At 28.6% G+C, this 19,197-nt stretch overlaps 1 non-coding gene across 1 annotated transcript; it reads left to right on the forward strand.

The window, feature by feature from the left end:
* Positions 1–10,397: 10,397 nt before the first annotated feature.
* On the forward strand, positions 10,398–10,501 carry MIR394B (microRNA MIR394b). Its single transcript, NR_048756.1, has one exon. It is a non-coding gene; the product is annotated as a microRNA MIR394b (primary transcript).
* The last annotated feature ends 8,696 nt before the right edge of the window (positions 10,502–19,197 follow it).

Here is a 19,197-nt window from a genome sequence, read left to right on the forward strand (position 1 = left end):
AAGTGTGGCGTTCCTCATGATTTTTATAATTATGATTTGATGTATAGAATTTCATATATAGAATGGTTATGAAAATAATATACATGGAGAGAAAGTAATTTTAATTGAATATAATTAGAATAAATTATTAAAATATTAGACATATATACTTGGTTTCAAATTTATTTTAAAAATAAAATAATTGGTATTTATATACACACATGTACGTGCACCAGAAACAAATTAATATGTAAATAATATATATATATATATATATATATATATATATATATATATATTAATATGTAAAAATTTTAAATTATCATTCAAGCACACATTATTATATAATATGTTTCTTAACTTTTATAATAATTATGTTAAAAATCATTAAAATAAATTATAATTATTGGTGGTATAAAAACTTATATATTAATGATGCATGTGGTTTAAACTTTAAACTCAATTTTTATTACAAAAGTATTATGTCGACAGTAAATTGAAGGTAGGAAAGGATCTAAAGTAATTTAGAATTAAGTTGAAGGCTATATTTGGTTTGTTGGTAGGGAAACTTCAAACTCGGTTTGGAAAGGAAAATGTGTTTGATATTATGTTTAGATTCTTTCCAAAAGTGTGTTTTAGACTAAAATTTAATCAGACAATTCAGTTAAAAATAAATAACTATTAAAATATTTTTACAAATTGAGTTGACAAATTTAAATTTGAGTCAAATTTAAGTTTGTAAATTATAATCTAAATATGCAATAACTTTGTTCCCGATTAGAAAAAAAAGGCCGTATGGTATAAGTTACTGCATTGTAAAATTAATAGGCTAATTAAGATCAATGACTGCATATTGTTTTGTTTTAAGAGAGGACAGAGCTAAAAAAAATTAATAATAAATAGCATGTACTTATCCACCAACCATATATATACTGATTGTAATCGAGAGGCAAATAAATATCGTGCACACATGGCGGGGATTTGGTATCATTTGAACAAAAACTTTGAATACTAGTGGAAACTCAAATTGCAATTATTGATAGAGATTTTGTTTATGTAGATCTTAAGCATTGGTAATTGGAAGCATAGATTGATAATAATAAGTAGCACTTGCTTGCACAAATGTTGGTTTTTGTTGGCATGATCAGCTGTACGTGATGGTTTTCTTTTTTATAATATCGCCTTACATGCCTTACTAGATACGGGGAGAGAGAGAGAGAGAGAGAGAGAGAGTCACATGGAGTTGTGTCTGGAAAGGGTCTCACCCACATCAACATCAACATCAAATACAAATATCGTCATAGATTTCATCATTTAGCTTTTGAAACACTGGTCTTCGCAGTTCAGAGCAAGGTAATTATTTGCAACACCAATGCCCCTACTTTAACTATAAGGTAGTATAACATAAAGTTACTTATTAATATGTCTAAATATTTTTTTGTGTGATTTTTTTATTTCTTTTAAATTAAAATTTTTGGTCTCTATATTTAACAAAAGATGTGCAATTTTTAGTTTCGGTCAGAGACTAAAAAGAGAATGTGGTTTTTGAATTTTTAAAAGCTAAAAGTATATAAAATTTAAATAAAAAGCATTATTTTAAAAAATAGTATTTCAATAATTAAAAGTAGATTAAGTATATTTGCTTAAAAAAATACACTAAGTATTCATTTAATAGCTTTGATTTTCTAAAATAGTTTATTCATAATATAATGTTAAAATATTTATTATTTTAGAATTTAATTCTAATTATTATCACTATTTTTACTTAAAATAAAGTTTCAGCTAAGTTTTTTTTTTTTACAGAAAGTTTCAGCATTAAGTAAGCATACTTATATATTAAATTCTGAAAAAAGAAATTAAAGGTAAATAGAGATGTGTGTTATTATAAAATTTATCAATCTTATTGTATTTTTTTTTTTCATAACGTATCGATCTTATTATATATAACAGTTTACGGTAAATTTATTATATAACATAATCTATGAGAGTTTTAAAGTTAATGTACAAGTGCTTTAAAGTGATTACTTGTGCTGTTTTTGGTTGCTCAAAGTTTTTATTTATAAAAATTAATTATTTTCAATTTAATTATTTTTTATATGACATGATTAGTAGATAATTTATCACTTAAACATGTAATAATGGGTTCTATCCCTAGCCCATGTTATGATAAAACATATGTTAAGAGAGATCAAACTCTTAAATAAACCTATGTATTTAGAGGGATATTTTGGTTAAAAAAAAGACAAAACTTTATTAATAAATTAACAAATTTTAAAAATTTATTTTGTTCATTAAAAAAAATTAGTTTTTATATCTCTCAAATACTATTTTTAAGACTCAAGCAACACAACTAATTACTTTAATTTATTTTAAGGTTAAAACATATTGACTATTCCTATAAAAAAAAAAAGTAGAGTGCCACTTGTGCTCCACTTAAATATTTTTTTATCCAACACTTATAATAATTTAATATGTAATTAAACAAATTTCAACTTTTCAATAACTTTAAATCAGTTGTTAATTTTTCAACTTTTATCTAGGTGAGCAAGTCATGCGAAACACTATCCATTATATGCAAAATGCTCCAAAGTCGAATGTGATAATCACTGTGTTCGTCTGATTCAGCATCACTAACGACATATCATGGATGAAGCACTTGGTTACCAATTGGCGCATAATGATGAAGATGGTGAATTCCCTCTAGCTAGTTCCAATCCAAGTGTAGGTAACGTTGCTCTTCTAGGTGCCACTTAATATAATTCAAAATGAATCAAAACTGCACAAATAACTAATTGATTAGAAATAAGTGATTATTCTGTTCATAAAATTAAAATTGAATGATTTATATAATGTTTAAATTTAATCTTTTATAAAAATAATTTTTTATTAGATTTTATTTATTTTTCGATTGAATTTTAAATTAATCATATCTTTTAATTGAAAAAAAAAAACATAATAGCCTAACGATCCGTGTAAGTCAGTGTTCCCATTATGTTGTTTACCGTATTCTAAAAGTAAGGACTTGGTGCAGTATATAAACGGATTGCAAGTTTGGAACTATTAAAATTACGATAATATATTAGTATTTATTTAATACGATTTTATGTGTTATTTAATTATTATTACTGTTTTTATTATGATTGACTCATTAAATCTTGAATTAGTGTATTTCTTAGTTTAATATTCCTTCTGATTTTAAAAATATTAATAAAAAATACTAGATATACATTAAACATATATGGTGCATGTATGAGCATATTGTAGTTAAAAAATAAAAAATCGGTTTTTGCCCTTCTGCTTTCTGTCCACTTTAGACATACCTTGGACATTGCACTACCTTTTCAAAAACCTTTCCAATAAACTCTGCTCATACGACGGGGAACAAACCGCATGAACTTTTTACAAATTGAAAGGTTAAAACTGAAAAGAGCATAAAAATAGTTTATGTTACTCAACCAAATTTATAAGCTACAGAAATGTTTTGTTTTTGTTTTTGCAGTTATTTATCGAAATATAATTAAGTATATGTTAAAATCATAGTTTAATATTTTTCCAAAAAGATTTTCTTATAGTAAAGGCGACCTAATAGAGAGCCCATAAGTGAGATATCTTGCTTAACCTGTCAATTTAGGTTAATGGGCTTGCTATTTGTCATTGCTTGCTGAGTGTCCTCTCTGCTATTTACGGGTTAAATTATCGTGGTGTATCAAAATGTTTCATTATTTTCTGATGATTTCAGTACATAATTCTGTGTTCATGATATTTTTTAATGCAATTGCCCTTAGAGGTGATTGGATTGAAGATGATGTAATAAGATATTGATCGAGTTAAGATCCTGTAAGGAGGATTGCATATCAGGATACGAATCGATCTAGAAGGACCGAAGAAATATTCCCTAGTCTCAAGAATGAGATGCATATAAGGAATAAGTGTGTAAGGATCGAAATACAATTAAAGCTAAGAATACAAATATAAAAACTTTTATTTATTATTTAATATTCCTTCTTCTTTAACGAATATTTTAAAAATACTCAAAATGTGACTCGATCGATATATAGTCTATATATCTCCTTGGGTCAAAATTTGAAATGAAAGACATCTGGGTATGCAGAGGCTTTTCGTTTCTTGAATTCTTGTTCCTTTTAACAAAGTCTTACATTTGAGATAACAGAAAGCTTGAAAAACACATAATAATCTATCAATTTGCCTATTATTCTCCTTAAGGTTCTGTAGCTGATAGAAAGTAGCAATATATATAGCTAACCCCGCTCATCACTTTATTTCTTTTTTCTTTTCCCGCATCATTATTGTCGCTCATGATCAGTTCATTTTTATATTAAGACCAGAAATTAGTTCAATAATAATGCTCGTTTTGAATTGTCTATAATTATGCAGGAAAAGCGCTGGGACGGAGAAAAAAAATTTATGTGATCTGGTCTTCTCTTCGTCACACCTTTTCTCAGCGTTGGATGTGATTGGTAATTAATATATATACCTTATAATCCGCTTAGTTCACTGGCCAGTAAATGCTTGGCATGGGAAATTCAACTTGACTATAGTGTTATACTAAAATTATTGATCAATTAATATATTCATTAACACTCTATATCTTCTCCTTGTCTTGTATATATGAATACCATGAATCAAATTGAACACCCAAGTTTGTTTTATATGAAAGATGGAAGTAGAAGATGTGTTTGAAGCAAATCTAGAAAGTTGAATTGAAAATCAGTTCAATTTTTATTTCAATTAGATGATAAACGGGGTCTGAGCCCAAACTTTAGATATGATTTTTAAAATCATCAAAATCTTGTTTATGTAACACATTTTGATAATATTATCTCTCTCTCTCTCTTTATATATGTTATGTCAACTATCACAAGTATTCAAAACAGAAAATGCCAATTATCATTATCATATGTTACATTTCTTTACTATTATCTCTTGGACTCTTACTTTGTTATCCAAAAAATTCAACAAAGAGAATACTATATAATTAAATACAATTTCTTTTTTTATGTTTTTTCCTTTGTTCTCTGACAGTAGTTCATCACCTGGCCAACTGGTCTGTACCTCGTAGACTCATCTAAACTGGTTGCAAATTTGCAACCTATACATAAGTGCGTGGGATCAACTCATCCAGCTGCATTATTATTCTTTTATTGTTTGAACTTTGAAAATGGGAAAGACAAAAAAAAATGTAGACAGTGGTTTAAGGGTTAGATAGGTAGCCATAAATGAAGCAAGGAAAATGGGTTGGTCTCATAAATGTTAGCTATATATATCCACATATAGAAATCTCAGCACTCGTACTCTTGTCCATCTATTTCCCTTTTCATTTTTGCTGTTGCATGCATAAAATAGGGTGGTCCGATCCAGTGGAGTTTTGGACCACTCATATTTTGTTCTTAGAACGAGTAACATATTTGTACTTCTTTCATCGTTTTATAATCTCATTAACATTCATCACTTTTTTTTCTATCACATCACATCATATTTTATACATATTTTTCTTTTTCTTTCATCAGTGTTAATTAAATAGGTTGTTGAGTGTAACAATTAATTAATCATTTTTGTTTTACAGTAATTTAGGTGTTTATTTATGTTAATTTGCTACATGCGTGGTCCTTCTCATCAGACTTTCCTGTGGCAGATGTATGGTGGTCTCACGATTTCCTTTCCCGAGATACAAAAGGTGCTACCAATTAGTGCCAACCCGTCTCTCAGAAGATGCAATAGAAGTGCCTCCTTCTCCTACACCAGCATTTTTAGCCGAAGTTTAATTCATTCCTCTTGTTGATGTCATTTAATTATCCTTGATTTAATTTCTGAGTGTGGTTTCATAGCACTCATTCGGCTGCATTTGAGCCAGATGGTGATGGCAATTTGAATGAGCAATCGAAAAATTATCAATTTAACAATATTCTAGGTGTCCTTTTGAAAAAAAAAAATTCCAGGTGTTGAGGTTTTTCCATACAAAATCTGTTTCATTTAATTTCGTAGTCCTCCTCTTCCTTCTAATTATCGTCATTGCTAAGGCTATGCTGCATTGTATATTGAATTTAAATCTGACTCAACTGAGAAGAAAGTTATTCCTATTTATATACACTTAATTGCTCATCTCTCTAGAAAATGTAGAATCTCCAATATTCATCATTGCGCTGCTACTTATACGGAACATAAGAAGGAATTGCAAATTTCATATAATATTATAACTTTACATCGCACCCTTTGATTTAATTTAAATATTATTATATCCAATGACCATAAAGAATGCATAAAAAAGAGGTCCATTTTCTCCTCGGACCACCCTATACTTACCTTCATATTAATTATCTTTTCCAGATTTGAGAAGGCTTGCTTATCATATTTGCTTGGAGTCTTACATATCATCATTCAGGAGAGTCACAATTATTGTAGACTTTTAAGTCTGAAGATCCAATTCCTTACGAACTTGTCACCTTAGGAAAAAAGAGGACTAGAACTTGGATTGTTAATCAGATCCATTTTAGTTTATGTTTGATACGTATCATTTTATTTTTTCTACAGTTCTCTTAGAAAACCTAAAGAAAAATATCAATATTTCTTCTAAACAAGTTAAATTGGACGTGTGGAAATTTTGTGGAATCAAGTGAAAAGCGTACGTATTAACTCCTTTGTACGTATTTAAACAACATTTTTGGAAATCTAGAGTACCTTTCGATCGATTGGAAGTCACACAAACTAATATTTTAAAGTATTGAAATTATTTAAAAAAATAAGAAAATGACAACTTTTATTTTTAGGAAGAGAAAAAACTTTTAAATAAAAACACGTCTTTTAATAAGTATTCTTGAAACTTAAAAGTATTAGTTAAAGATTTAAAATAAATTTTTTTTATTAAAACATAATCACACGTTGAGAGTATATTAAAGTTACAACAAAAATACAGTAATAACATTTGTAATAAAATATCATATACTTTAAGTTCATTAACTAGCACTTAAAATTATTCGCTTTTATTATTTATTTTAGTTATCATATTATTAGTAGATAATATTTATTAAATTTATCGATAATTAATCTCTATCAAAAAATTTGGTTATCATTTTTCTAAAAACTTTATAATTAAATGCAATAATTATTTTATGATCTTGATCGACTTCTACCTTTCACATGTTGGATTTTCATAAGATAAATACATAATGAAAAAACTATTAAGACAAAAAAAATGATAAAGGCAGAAATTTGGTTGCTAATCACCTTAGTTACCGAAAAATCATTAAAGAGAACTCAGCTATTTTCTAGTTGCTCACAAAAACAAGTTTGTCTCTCTTAGCTACCTTTGCTTTTATTGTTAGAGATCAAATTAGCGACCAAAATTTTGATTTTGTTAAAAATTAAAAATTATTGTTTTGAAATTTGGATTGGACCACCCTGTTCAATCAAACTGAATTGAACTAGCTAGGTGAACGATTTGGTTACTCAATAAAAACGATTGTTTTCATAACTAGTGAAAACCGGTCAAGAATCAACCCAAAAATTGATGAAAATCAATGTAAAAAGTCGGTTTGAACCGGTATTTTAAAAAAATTATTTTTGATAACTATGAAATAATCTTAAGAACCTATGAAATAATGTTTTTATCATAGTTTTTAGTATTATAAAGTTATGGTATTATATTTATTTAATATGAATTTATGTGCTATTTAATTATTATTACTATTGTTATTGTATTAATACTTTTTTAACTATAATTGAGCTAATATTTTCATCCGTTGAATGTTGAGTCTGATTTTAAAAATATTGATAAAAAAATATTAAATATGCATTAAACACATGGTGGATGTATGAGCTTACTCGTATCAACAGATACCAAGACGAAGAATAGAGTTTCTACCCATGCCGATATCAGGACAATTACTATACAACTCTATCTAAACCACATGCACATTACCATCCCTAAGACCCTAAATAATTGAGAAAGCAGGAAAAAATGTATTGAAGACGTCCATTTATGTTGTTTGATAAACACTGACAAAGAAGACTTAGAGGTAGATTATAATCTCATCAGTCAATTTCAATTGTCAAATTTTCTTCTAAAATAATTTCACATTCTTATAATTTTTTTTAATTTTTTGGTTCATCAGCAAAAAGAATCCTGATTAATCACAATTCAATTTCACATTCTTATCTCTAGGCATAATGAACTTTAAAAAATTGGAAATCTTTTAAAAAAGAAGATGATGCATTTAGAGATGATGATATGAAAATCAAATTAGTCGAGAATAATTTGGTAAAGATCAAACTAAACCTATTTTCAGTTTATCACCTGTGAAGCTTTTTTTCTCTTATATATCAAAATTGTATTCGTTTTTTACATCAAAATTGTATTTGTTGAATTATCGATTTAACAATTTTTAAAATAAGAATATTACTTTAAAGTTTGAGACCACACAAATCCTATGAGTGAAAAGTCTAGAGAGTTTTTTTGTTTTAATTGAAAAGGCTAGAGTTTCGTTATTTAACAAATGTCACTGTAAACAAATTGATAATTGTCTTATACATTGCAGATATTTTTTGTAGATACCTCTATGTTATGGATAAAATTGTCATCCATAATGATTTATTATCTAGGTCTTCTCATATTGTAACGACACCTATCATTTTCTTTTTGAATGAAAGACCTTTTTTTATTTTAGGCCAAGACACTCAACCTTGTTTTTGTTTCTTGCACTCAAAGTATATAAGCTATGTTTTCTTTCTCTCGTTTTTTGTCTTTTTTTTTTTTTCCTTTTCTCCTTCTTGAAATGAGACTACAACTTACCCTCTTCATCATCATTCAACAAATCCTTTAGGATATTAAATAAATCTTGCCTTTGTAATCAAATTCATCACCATTTTTCTTCAAATTTATATCACTTTCCTCTTCAACCTTTAAAGCTTTGAATGTAAACCTTTTTTCTAACTTAACAAGTTGGTGATACCTTTTTCCCAATTAAAGAGTTGAGTTCATTTATATCAATTTTACATCTAAATTAAAGATGAAAAATAAGTTTGGTTAAGTGATAGCATCCAAGTTTAATTTTTTTTTAAAATTTAAGATGTTATTTAATTTATTTAACATGGTGCTTTTATTATAATATTCAATATGACCTTTTTAAAAACTTATATTGAATTGAAAAATTCTTTTAACACCTTTTGAGTAAGTTACCAAACAGATTATTAAATAAGTTAAAAGAGAAAATAGTTTATATATCATTAGCATAAATTAATTTTTATATTATCAACCACAAATTATCATATATAATAAATTTATTGAGTTTTATGATCACTACGTTAAAAATTATCTTTATTTTTTATAGATTATAGACCATAAATATCTCTCTATTAAATTGATTAGAAAATAATCTCGCTATGCATGATTATTCCTTACCTAACTTAATTTTGCACATAAAAATTATCTTGTTAAATACATCATTATTTCATATGTATATGTAACCAAATCATATATCATTAAGCCAATTCTGAGTTATTTTAGAAACTATTATAAAATGAAGGCAAATGTTAATAATATTCTAAGAATATTGATTAAAAAACTTAAAGAAAAAAATATTTTTTATACTTTCTTATAATTTACAAAATAATTTTTTTTAGTTTATTAACCAATATCTTTCTTAATTATAGCGAGACCCCTAAAATGAAATACAATTATTGTTGTTGTCCTTCCTATTAAATTGAAAGTCTTTTTAATGTCCATACCATACAGGAGAAATAATAAGAGAGACAAGTGCGTGTTTTGTAGGTGAAATTTCATCAAAATCGAGGGTGTGGGTGGATTTCATCAAGAACGAGACGAGACGAGACGGAGGATGGAATAACTATGATGATCCTTTGATCCTTCTAAATATGCGCTGTATCTCTATTCTCTATTATCTAGTTTCTAGTCTCAGGAATGAATCAACAATCTAGTCTCAATCGCTTATCAATCTTTTGCGCCTGCGACTACGTCTCCTTCCCTTCACTTCTTTCCTTTTCTTTTCAGTAATGGGATAATAATGATACCAAGGCGTATCTAATTAGTGTCTTTTAGAATATTAATTTAAAATTTTAAAAATGTTTATTATATAAATTATAAAAAAAATTACAGATAATATAATCTTTTGTTTTCTAATGAAAATATTTTATTTTAAATTTCATAACTAGTACTCTTATAATACTGATAAACATTTACCTAATATTAATAATACTATGTAGTTAATTTAGTTTTTTTTTTCTCTCTCTCTCTCTCTCATTTCATTTACTGTGAAGTAAGTCAAGCTCCATCACATCTTAAATACCTGCCGCTGCAGCCATCACGATTCACACACCCTCAACTTCTTATTCAATATTCCTTCACACTATCTTCTTCTCTTCATGAGGGTTTAGCAAAGGGTTGCTAACAGAGTTTATTGGCATTCTGTCCACCTCCACTTCCTACTCTCTCTCTGAGCCACATGTTCGTGAAGTTGGAGGTGGGCATACTGTCAACTGAGTTCTGTTGTCTGCTCTTTGTAAAGCCTTCATGATATTTATTCATCTCTCAACAATTAAAAGGTAAATAAAAGAAAGAGCCACCACAACGTTACATCGATCTCCCTAAACCATTATTTTTCTGTTTCTATATATATTTTTCAAATATATACTTAATCGTGATTCTTGTAATGCTTATACAATACTGTGTTCGATCTGTTATCATCTAACTTATATATGATACGAAGACCATGACTTTCTCCTCCTCCCGAAAGGATTATTACCACCATACTGCTTGCTGTTTTGTTTTCTTCTTCTGCAGACCCTAATAAGTTGGCTACGCAAATTAGAGATAAAAGGGAGAGGTTGGTAGCACTAACATGCCTTAATTTCCTTCTTTGTATTAGGTTGCGTTCTCTCAGTCCTCGCTAAATATTTACTATATTTGTTGGTTGGCTTAGGACATGGAAACCCTAATCTCTTCCTTGCTTCCTTCGATCTGTTAATGCTCAAAGTTTTCATTTTTCCTCGTGGATCGGTATAGTGGGAGACTTGATGACAAGATCCTCTCTCGGGATGAGATGGGATTTCAATAAAAAGAAATTCTATTCCTTTTCAAATCAAAGTTTAGGTTTTTATCATTTAATTTGAAATCTGCCATGGTTATAGATAATTATATTTACATGTTTTGTTAGTTACTTGGTTTGATTGTCATAGATATGACAAACTGGAAATTAAAGATAGGTACATATATAGATCAGTGTCCGTGGCTGGCTTCAGCTTTAGCTCCATGCATGCCAGACTTATTGCCATTTTGATTGAAAGAAAACAAAGGTGCTTTGGGTTATTCGCGTTACTTATTTGCTAATAATACAATACATAGCCATATGTAGGTGAGTGAGGCAGATGGGTGTACGTATCTTTCTTTCTTTCTTTCTTTCTAGGCTCCACGAGCTCTCTGAACGTCAAGTTAGGCTCATGATTGCAGATTGAAATTAAAACCCTCTTGCTCTTCTTTCAATGCAAAGCGCAATCTTCTATGGCGCGTGACGTCCATCCAAAGTCAGTAACGCTTGTCTGCTTCCTAACAATGTTGAGAATTTTCATATGATTATTTCTAATCAATTCTCTTCGGTTGGGGTTTTGAGAGATTAGTTTCCTTGCATACATTTTCAATCAAAATTAATGAACTAATAAATAGGTATGTCCCAATGAAATTTTTTCTTCTTTTAATTTCTTAATTAAATGTTCTAAGAACATTATCATTAGACGAACATTAATCAGTGTCTTTTGAACATTAATTAAAAAAATTTAAAAAAATATATTTATTGACAGAGTACGTGATGTGATTAATAGGAGTGGTATAAGGTGTAAACACGGGATAGCAGGGTGGGTGGCCCTCCAAACTTGCGCTGGAGTGTACTATGACTATGCATCTCACAGCTAGCTAACGGCAAATGCATTTTGAATTTGGTTCCAAGCGTGTACGATTCCAAAGTTTGCAAGGAATTTTACCTTAATTATGGGACCATTTCATTATTATGGCAGACTCGTCGCAGTCTTGTACTATAATGAGGGATATAACACCCCAAGGATTTTGTTTTGTTTTTCTCTAATAGATCTGATTTTATTTGGTTTCCTTTTTTTCTGAAATGGAGTGTTTAGATGCCAAAGTCCCAAGCACGAGGTGGACCAATCAAATGAGGAAGTTGGTTAAAAGTAATTTCAGATTTCAGATAATAGTAATCTCGTAAAACTGTAAAAAGTCAGCATTGTGTGTTCCCTAGATAGTAGTATTATTTAGTCACTGCCTTTTGCTTGCTTGAGGATATATCATATAAGTATATGCGCGGTGGGTTTGCAGGCAATCATGAATCTTCAAGACAACAGCACACGTTAATCAAACAACTTTTTCACAAGACTTTTATAAGCTTTGGAAAGGGCATGCAACGATGAGTGCATGTTTTTTGGATCATTATGTTAAAATAAGGCTCCCTTTTAATTTGTTTCAGCCTACATGTCTTAGTCTTAGATATATATACAGTGCTTTTAATTTCAAGGATAAGAGTTGCAATATTGCAGAAGGCAACGAAAATGATCGCCGCTTCTTCCATAATAAGCAGAAAAAATGGTCTGAACTTTATTATAAGAAATTAAAAGAAGTAATTAGATAGAATAAACTGGACAGGATAACTTGTTAACTTATTTTATTTTGAAAAAAACCTGGCTAAAACTATCTGTAAGTAAGACTAACAAAACATTTATTGTTCAATAAGAATTTGCATGCGTTTGGCTAATGGATTTAATAAGGATTTATCTAATGAAAGTTTATGGTTGATTATAAAATATATTTACAATAATAAGCGAATTTAATTCATTTATTAATTTATTTGACACGAAAATAAATAACTAAAGGCGTGTTAGGGAGCGATTTTAAAAAAATTATGATGAACTTAAAAAATTTAATTTGACTAGTATATGATTTACAAGATAGGAGCTATATATGATACTTGAATCAATTTTGTTTTTTTCATCTAAAAAAGAAGTGAATCAATTTTTTTTCTTCATATAATCCAATTTAATCAACAAGTCAATGAAACTTAATTTCTATTGGTTTGATTTGTAGGAGTATATTGGTTGTTAACCCTATAACTTGAATTGAAAATAATATTTTTTGTTGAGTTGATTTGGTTTGCTTTGGTTGAAAACTTCTTTTGAAAATTGTTACAAAATAGGACGCCAAAATTATGGGAAAAAATAAAGAGATCAATTAAAGTCGTTGATCAAGAATTTAAGAGATTCTCAAATATTATAATTGGTTTGGATTTTTTCCGTTTTGGATTTAATCAGATCGAACAATATATATTTCTATTTTTTCCCAATTTTGTCATTATTATTAATTTAAGGAAAATATATTCTTTTTACTTTTTTACAGCAGATATTCTTTTTACTAGAATATGTTTTTACTTTTAGATTTGTTTTCATATTTTTTGTTCCTACTTCAATTTTGAAGAGTTTTCAGTCTTGACGGTAGCAAAGATGGCTCAAGGACATCAACATTTATATTGAAGGACACAAATGTTTCCTCTTCATTCTCTTATATATAAGAATGGCTTTTCTTTGTTTTCTCTTAATACTTCTTTTCTGATATAGTTATCTTCATGTTGAATTTTTTTCATCTTCGACTTCACTTTTATTCTCAATGTGTTCTATGACAAAATTGATGACAATCCACAGTTCTCCTTCACTCCAAGTCTCCAACAACTGTGCTATCTCTCCCTGATTATGGGTAGCTTATTGTTGTTTCTATTTGCTTACCTTCTTTTAATAAATGATTATTCATTGCATGTTTTGTTAGAGGGGGAAATTCTAAAAACAAATTAATATGATATGACTTAGTGATCATAATATGAAATAATTTATTTAGTTCTCATCATAGTTTATGTTAATTTCTTATTAGTTAACACTTTTAATTTAATGAAATGACTAAAATTGAAGATCTTACATGAAACTAAATTTTCATATTTTAAAACAGAATGACCAAAATTATAAATTTTAAAAAAATATAAGAATTAAATGTTTCTATTTTAAAATAGAAGAATAAAAATTAGAAATTTAAAAAATAAAGGAACCAAAATTATATTTAAGTTTTATTTTAAATGTAATATTTATTTATAATTCAATTCATAAAGATTAATTAGATATCTCGTATATTGTCTAAATACAAAAGTTCTAGATAAAAGAAAATATCACTTATTTAAGATATTTCTATTGTATTTATAAACATATAACATAAAAGTATTAAATATGTTTTATTAAATATTTTAAGTTATTTAAGAAGTAGGTGTTAAAATAGTTTAATATTTTAATATAATCAATATTTTAATATTATTTTTATCAAAACAGCCAACATTAACATTATTAATATATTTAAGGCATGACTTTACAAACGTACTTTTTTTATTTATTTTATTTAACTATTATCCTTAAAATTAGTATTTTAAATGAGTTATTTCGATATCTTAAGATATTCTTTTTGAACATGGAAAAGAGTAATGATAATGTATTGCTATAAGGCACACTAGATCATTATCAGCGTTTGCCAGTCGGAGGATGAGTAATTGCTTCCACATTAATGGGTTGAATGGAGCATATGCGAATTATTGTCCTCATTCAATCATTATACTCTTTTGTCATGGCAACCCTTTTTGTGGGAACTAGGACCGCCAAAGGCAAAATTATATGTTCAGATTCGCACTATCATTAGTATTTAAGAGTTATTGGTTTTTGCTAAATACTACTAATAGTTATCGTAAAACACATTCTCTACAAAGAAATTTTTATTTTGAAAATCTTTTTTTTTTACAAAATAGAATCAGTACTTCTCTCCATTTTAATAATATAATGAATCAGAGAAGCAACTCACAGATTTATTCAACTACAGTCAAGCAAGGTTCGATCATGTGCCACAAACCTTCTCTTTCCCAAACAGAAATACTTCCAGGACAGGTAAAGAAATAGTGAAATGCATTTTCCAAATTTCGTTGACAGAAAAGGCAAGAAGCTGGACATTCTATACCTCTTGATTGCAGTCGTATTCTTGTAGGAATGCAATCCATGCAAACCCTTCAAAGGAAAACTTTGATCTTTTGAGGAACATTTAATCTCCAAATTGCCATCCAATTACCTGGGATTTGAAACTGATGTTGGTCTCCGAATTGATACATAACTAGTCTGTAAGTCGACTTCACTGAGTATAATCCGTCCCTGGAAAACTTCCAAATTCTTCTATCCTCATCAAATAGAGGCACTTACATAATTTTATCATACCATTGAGGCATCAATGCATAAATAAGTGTTTTGTCCCATTGTCTAGTACCCGGTATCATCAAATCTTTAACCACCAGCTCTTTGACTGCGAGTGAGGAACATCACCAATAGGACCCGAAGTCTCATTATTAATCCAGTGCTGAGACCAAACATTAATATTAACACCATCTCCGATCCTCCTTCTGAGTGCCACCTTTATTAAGTCTCGAGAACTCCAAATGCTACGCCAAGAATAGCTTGGATTATGACCAAGAGAGGAATCCAAAAAATCCACTCAAGGGAAGTATTTGGCTTTGAAGAGTTTTAGTAACCATATCAGTGGGGCTGAGAGATAAACCTCCACCCTTGTTTCCTAAGCATAACAAGATTGAATCCAATAAGTTCTAAAAAATTCATACCTCGTAGGTCCTTTCTTACTGTTAATTTCTCTTATTTCATCCATTTTATTCCTTTGCTATTTGCACCCCACCAATATGAGTTTAACATACCTTGAAATTCCTCCATAGTTGACTTCGGCAAGAGATAGGCACTCATAACATAGGTGAGAATGGCCTGTAAAGCAACCTTAATCATGAATTCACAACCTGCTTTGGATACAAATTCCCGCCATGGAGTTTATTCTCTTTCACACCTTATCTTTAACAAACCCAAAGGTACTCCTTCTATTCTTGCCAATAATTAAAGGCATTCCTAGGTATTTCTCAGCACCAATTCTAGCGTGAACCCCAAGGATATTTGAAAGCAAATTGCGCCTTGCATCATCAGTATTTGAACTAAAAAAAGTACTAGATTTATGGCTTGACCGGAAGCCACTTCATAAAGCTCCAGAATTCTCCTTAATTCATTCACCTCATTCGTAGTAGCTCTACATAACAGATAGCTATTGCCCACGAACAATAAATGCGTTATTGTTGGGGCACCACGCCATATTTTGATGCCATGAAAACGACCTAGTTGTTGAGCATTCCGGATAAGGAACTTAAACCTTCTCCGCAAGTGAGAAAAAGGTAAGGAGAAAATGGATCGCCTTGCCTTAACCCTCTACCAGGACTTATCGGACCAACCAAATTATGATTAACATTGACCTAGTAGTGCACTGTTTTCACACACAACATAATCTTTTTCACCCAAACAAGATTGGATTCCATGATCTTGATCATGACAACTCTTAGATATCCCCAGTTAATCCTATCTTTGGCTTTATTGATATCCACCTTTAGAGACAACTCCTCAAACCCTCCACTTCTTTTGCTCTTCAAGCAATGGATAATTTCTGAAGCCACGAGAACATTATCCATATTGGATCTGCCAGCTATCAAAGTAGATTGTTATTCTCCAATTATAGCAATAAGGTATTCTTTAATTTGTTGGCAAGTGATTTGGAAAGAATTTTATAAATAATGTCGCATAATGCAATCGTTCTGAACTCTTGCATTGACTTCAGATTTTCACACTTTAGGATTTATAACTACAGAAGTATCATTGGTTCCAACTAGCTAGTAACGAACTTGTTTCAAACCAAGAGCAACAAGCCTCAAAGATCTCATCACCTCATAAGCTCCAAATTCTCCTATAGAAGGCAGAATTTAGACCATCTGGCCCGGGTGATTTGTAAGGATGCATATGGAATGCAACCTGAAGCTCTTCTTTCTCAAAAGCTGCACTCAACATAATATTTGCTTCCACGGTAAGGTAACTCAAATTGTGTAAAGAAATCTCATTTATATGTTTTAATTTGTCTTTTTTACAATGCATTATATATTTGTTTAGAGTGGTCATAAATGAGATTTCTTTGATTAAGAATGTAATCATCATAGACTTAATTTATCTAAAAAAAATATTGTTTTCATTTAATGTAGTGTATCAATATTTAAAATTTAAATAATATCAAAATTAAGTAATAGTTTTTAAAAGAAAAAAAATAAAAATAATTAATAAAAGAAGTCGCCTGATTTGATTAAAAAAATTCTAAAACTATTATCGTTTAAGAGTATGAGAACTTAGGAGATGTATTGGATTTGAATTTCAAATAATTTTAAAAGATTTTATTTTAAAAAGTCAAAAAATTCTTATGATATTTAATCGAAATTTTAAATAGTATAAATAACTTTTGTAATATTCAACTAAGACTTTTAAGAATTTTTAAGAAAGACAACAAAATCTGGAGGTATTTAATTAAGATTTTTTATAATTTATAAAAAGTCTTTTAGTATTAAAGATATACAAATTTTGATGAATTATTCTTTAAGAACAATTTCAATAGATTTCATCTAACTTTTTTAGTATAAAACATTTATCAAATAATCTCACTAAAATCCTTGAAATTTTGTTAGACTTTTTTTTTTTGCTATTGGTTATTAAACTTTCTTTTTTCCAATCACATATCTTTTTCTCTCTTTAATATTTTTCAAGATGCATGTGTCATATATATTTTTCCTATTTTTTTTTAAATAAAAATATCAAATATACTCATTTCCTTTGTATTTTTTCCATTTTTTAAATTAAATTAATGTTTGTCTTATGTGCTAAGACTAGTCTTACTTTCCTTATACTGACTATGTTCATCACCTGCTCAACATCATATTTTTGTGATTGTCATTCTTAATTTCGTCATCCACATAACTCACTAATCCTCCAACCAATTTTTTACCCTCACTAACCCCTTCTAATATATGCTTATTATTATACCCCATTTAAACATGTCCTTAGATTTATCATGAAATAATTATAGTAATTAAAAAAAACAAAAAAAATTAATGTATAATTTTAAATTTATTGTTCAAATCCAAAAGTAAGAATGAAAATATATTATTGCAAGAAAGATTAATATAGGAAGACATAAAGTTAGAATCAATATAACTATTAAAAGATTTAAAAAAATTATATTAATTTTAATTTTTTTATTCAAACCTCACCATTTCTTTTTTTGTATTAACTCTTATAATTTTGAATGTGTTTTTAAAAATTTTCAAATCTTATAAATCTATATAGTCCTTTCGAATCCTTTAAATACTTATAATATAAATTTCTTAAAATTCAAACTATCATAAAAGTCTTGTAAAAAATATAATAAATCATAATATTTTTATATAATCTTTAAAATTCACAAGACTTGTTTTTTAGTAAAATAATCTTTTTAAACCCTAATCCAATATACTCCTTAGATTTATAATACAAAAAATGATAAAAATCTAGATGTGAATATTAGATCTCATATACGAATATTTTTATTAAGAATGTTTTTAAATAAAAAAATATAAAAATAGAATTTTTTTTAAATACTTCTTGAAACCAATATTTACTTGACTTTGGTTAATTCTTAATGGGTTAGGCTCGCTCTCTGATTGCCCAATTATTTGTTGTCCAGACTAGTTTGTTTTTGTTTTGTTTTTTAGTCAAGTTTCTCTCCCTCCCGATGTTAGCCAATTGTCCGTCGAATTAGAGTGTTGTTAGGTGCACCCAACATTATTATTGGTGCATCCAACACTAACCACGAAAAGACAGAAATACCCCTTACGGATCAAATTGATCCATAAGTTAATTTTTAAGACTTACGGATTAACTTGATCCGTAAGTCTTTTACGGATCAAGTTGATCTGTAAGTCTTTTACGGATCAAGTTGATCCGTAAGGAGAGAAATTGGCAGAAATAATTTTGTCATTTTCAAAGAATGCTGGATGTACCTAGTAACACTCAGTTGAATTAAATGTCGTTGCGGGTGCTTAGCAAACAGCCCATTAGGCCCAATGTCCAATTACGCCCATTAACTTCCCAATGTAGTTCGCTTTTAATCAAATGTTTTTTTTTTTCTGATTCATATTTTGACTCGTAAGAATAACATGTATGAAGAGGTTTATAACAACCTTCATTCTTAACTAATTGAGAGTTGGATTCTTT

The sequence above is a fragment of the Glycine max genome, chromosome 14 (assembly GCF_000004515.6).
Source record: "Glycine max cultivar Williams 82 chromosome 14, Glycine_max_v4.0, whole genome shotgun sequence".
In the NCBI taxonomy this organism is placed as follows: domain Eukaryota; kingdom Viridiplantae; phylum Streptophyta; class Magnoliopsida; order Fabales; family Fabaceae; genus Glycine; species Glycine max.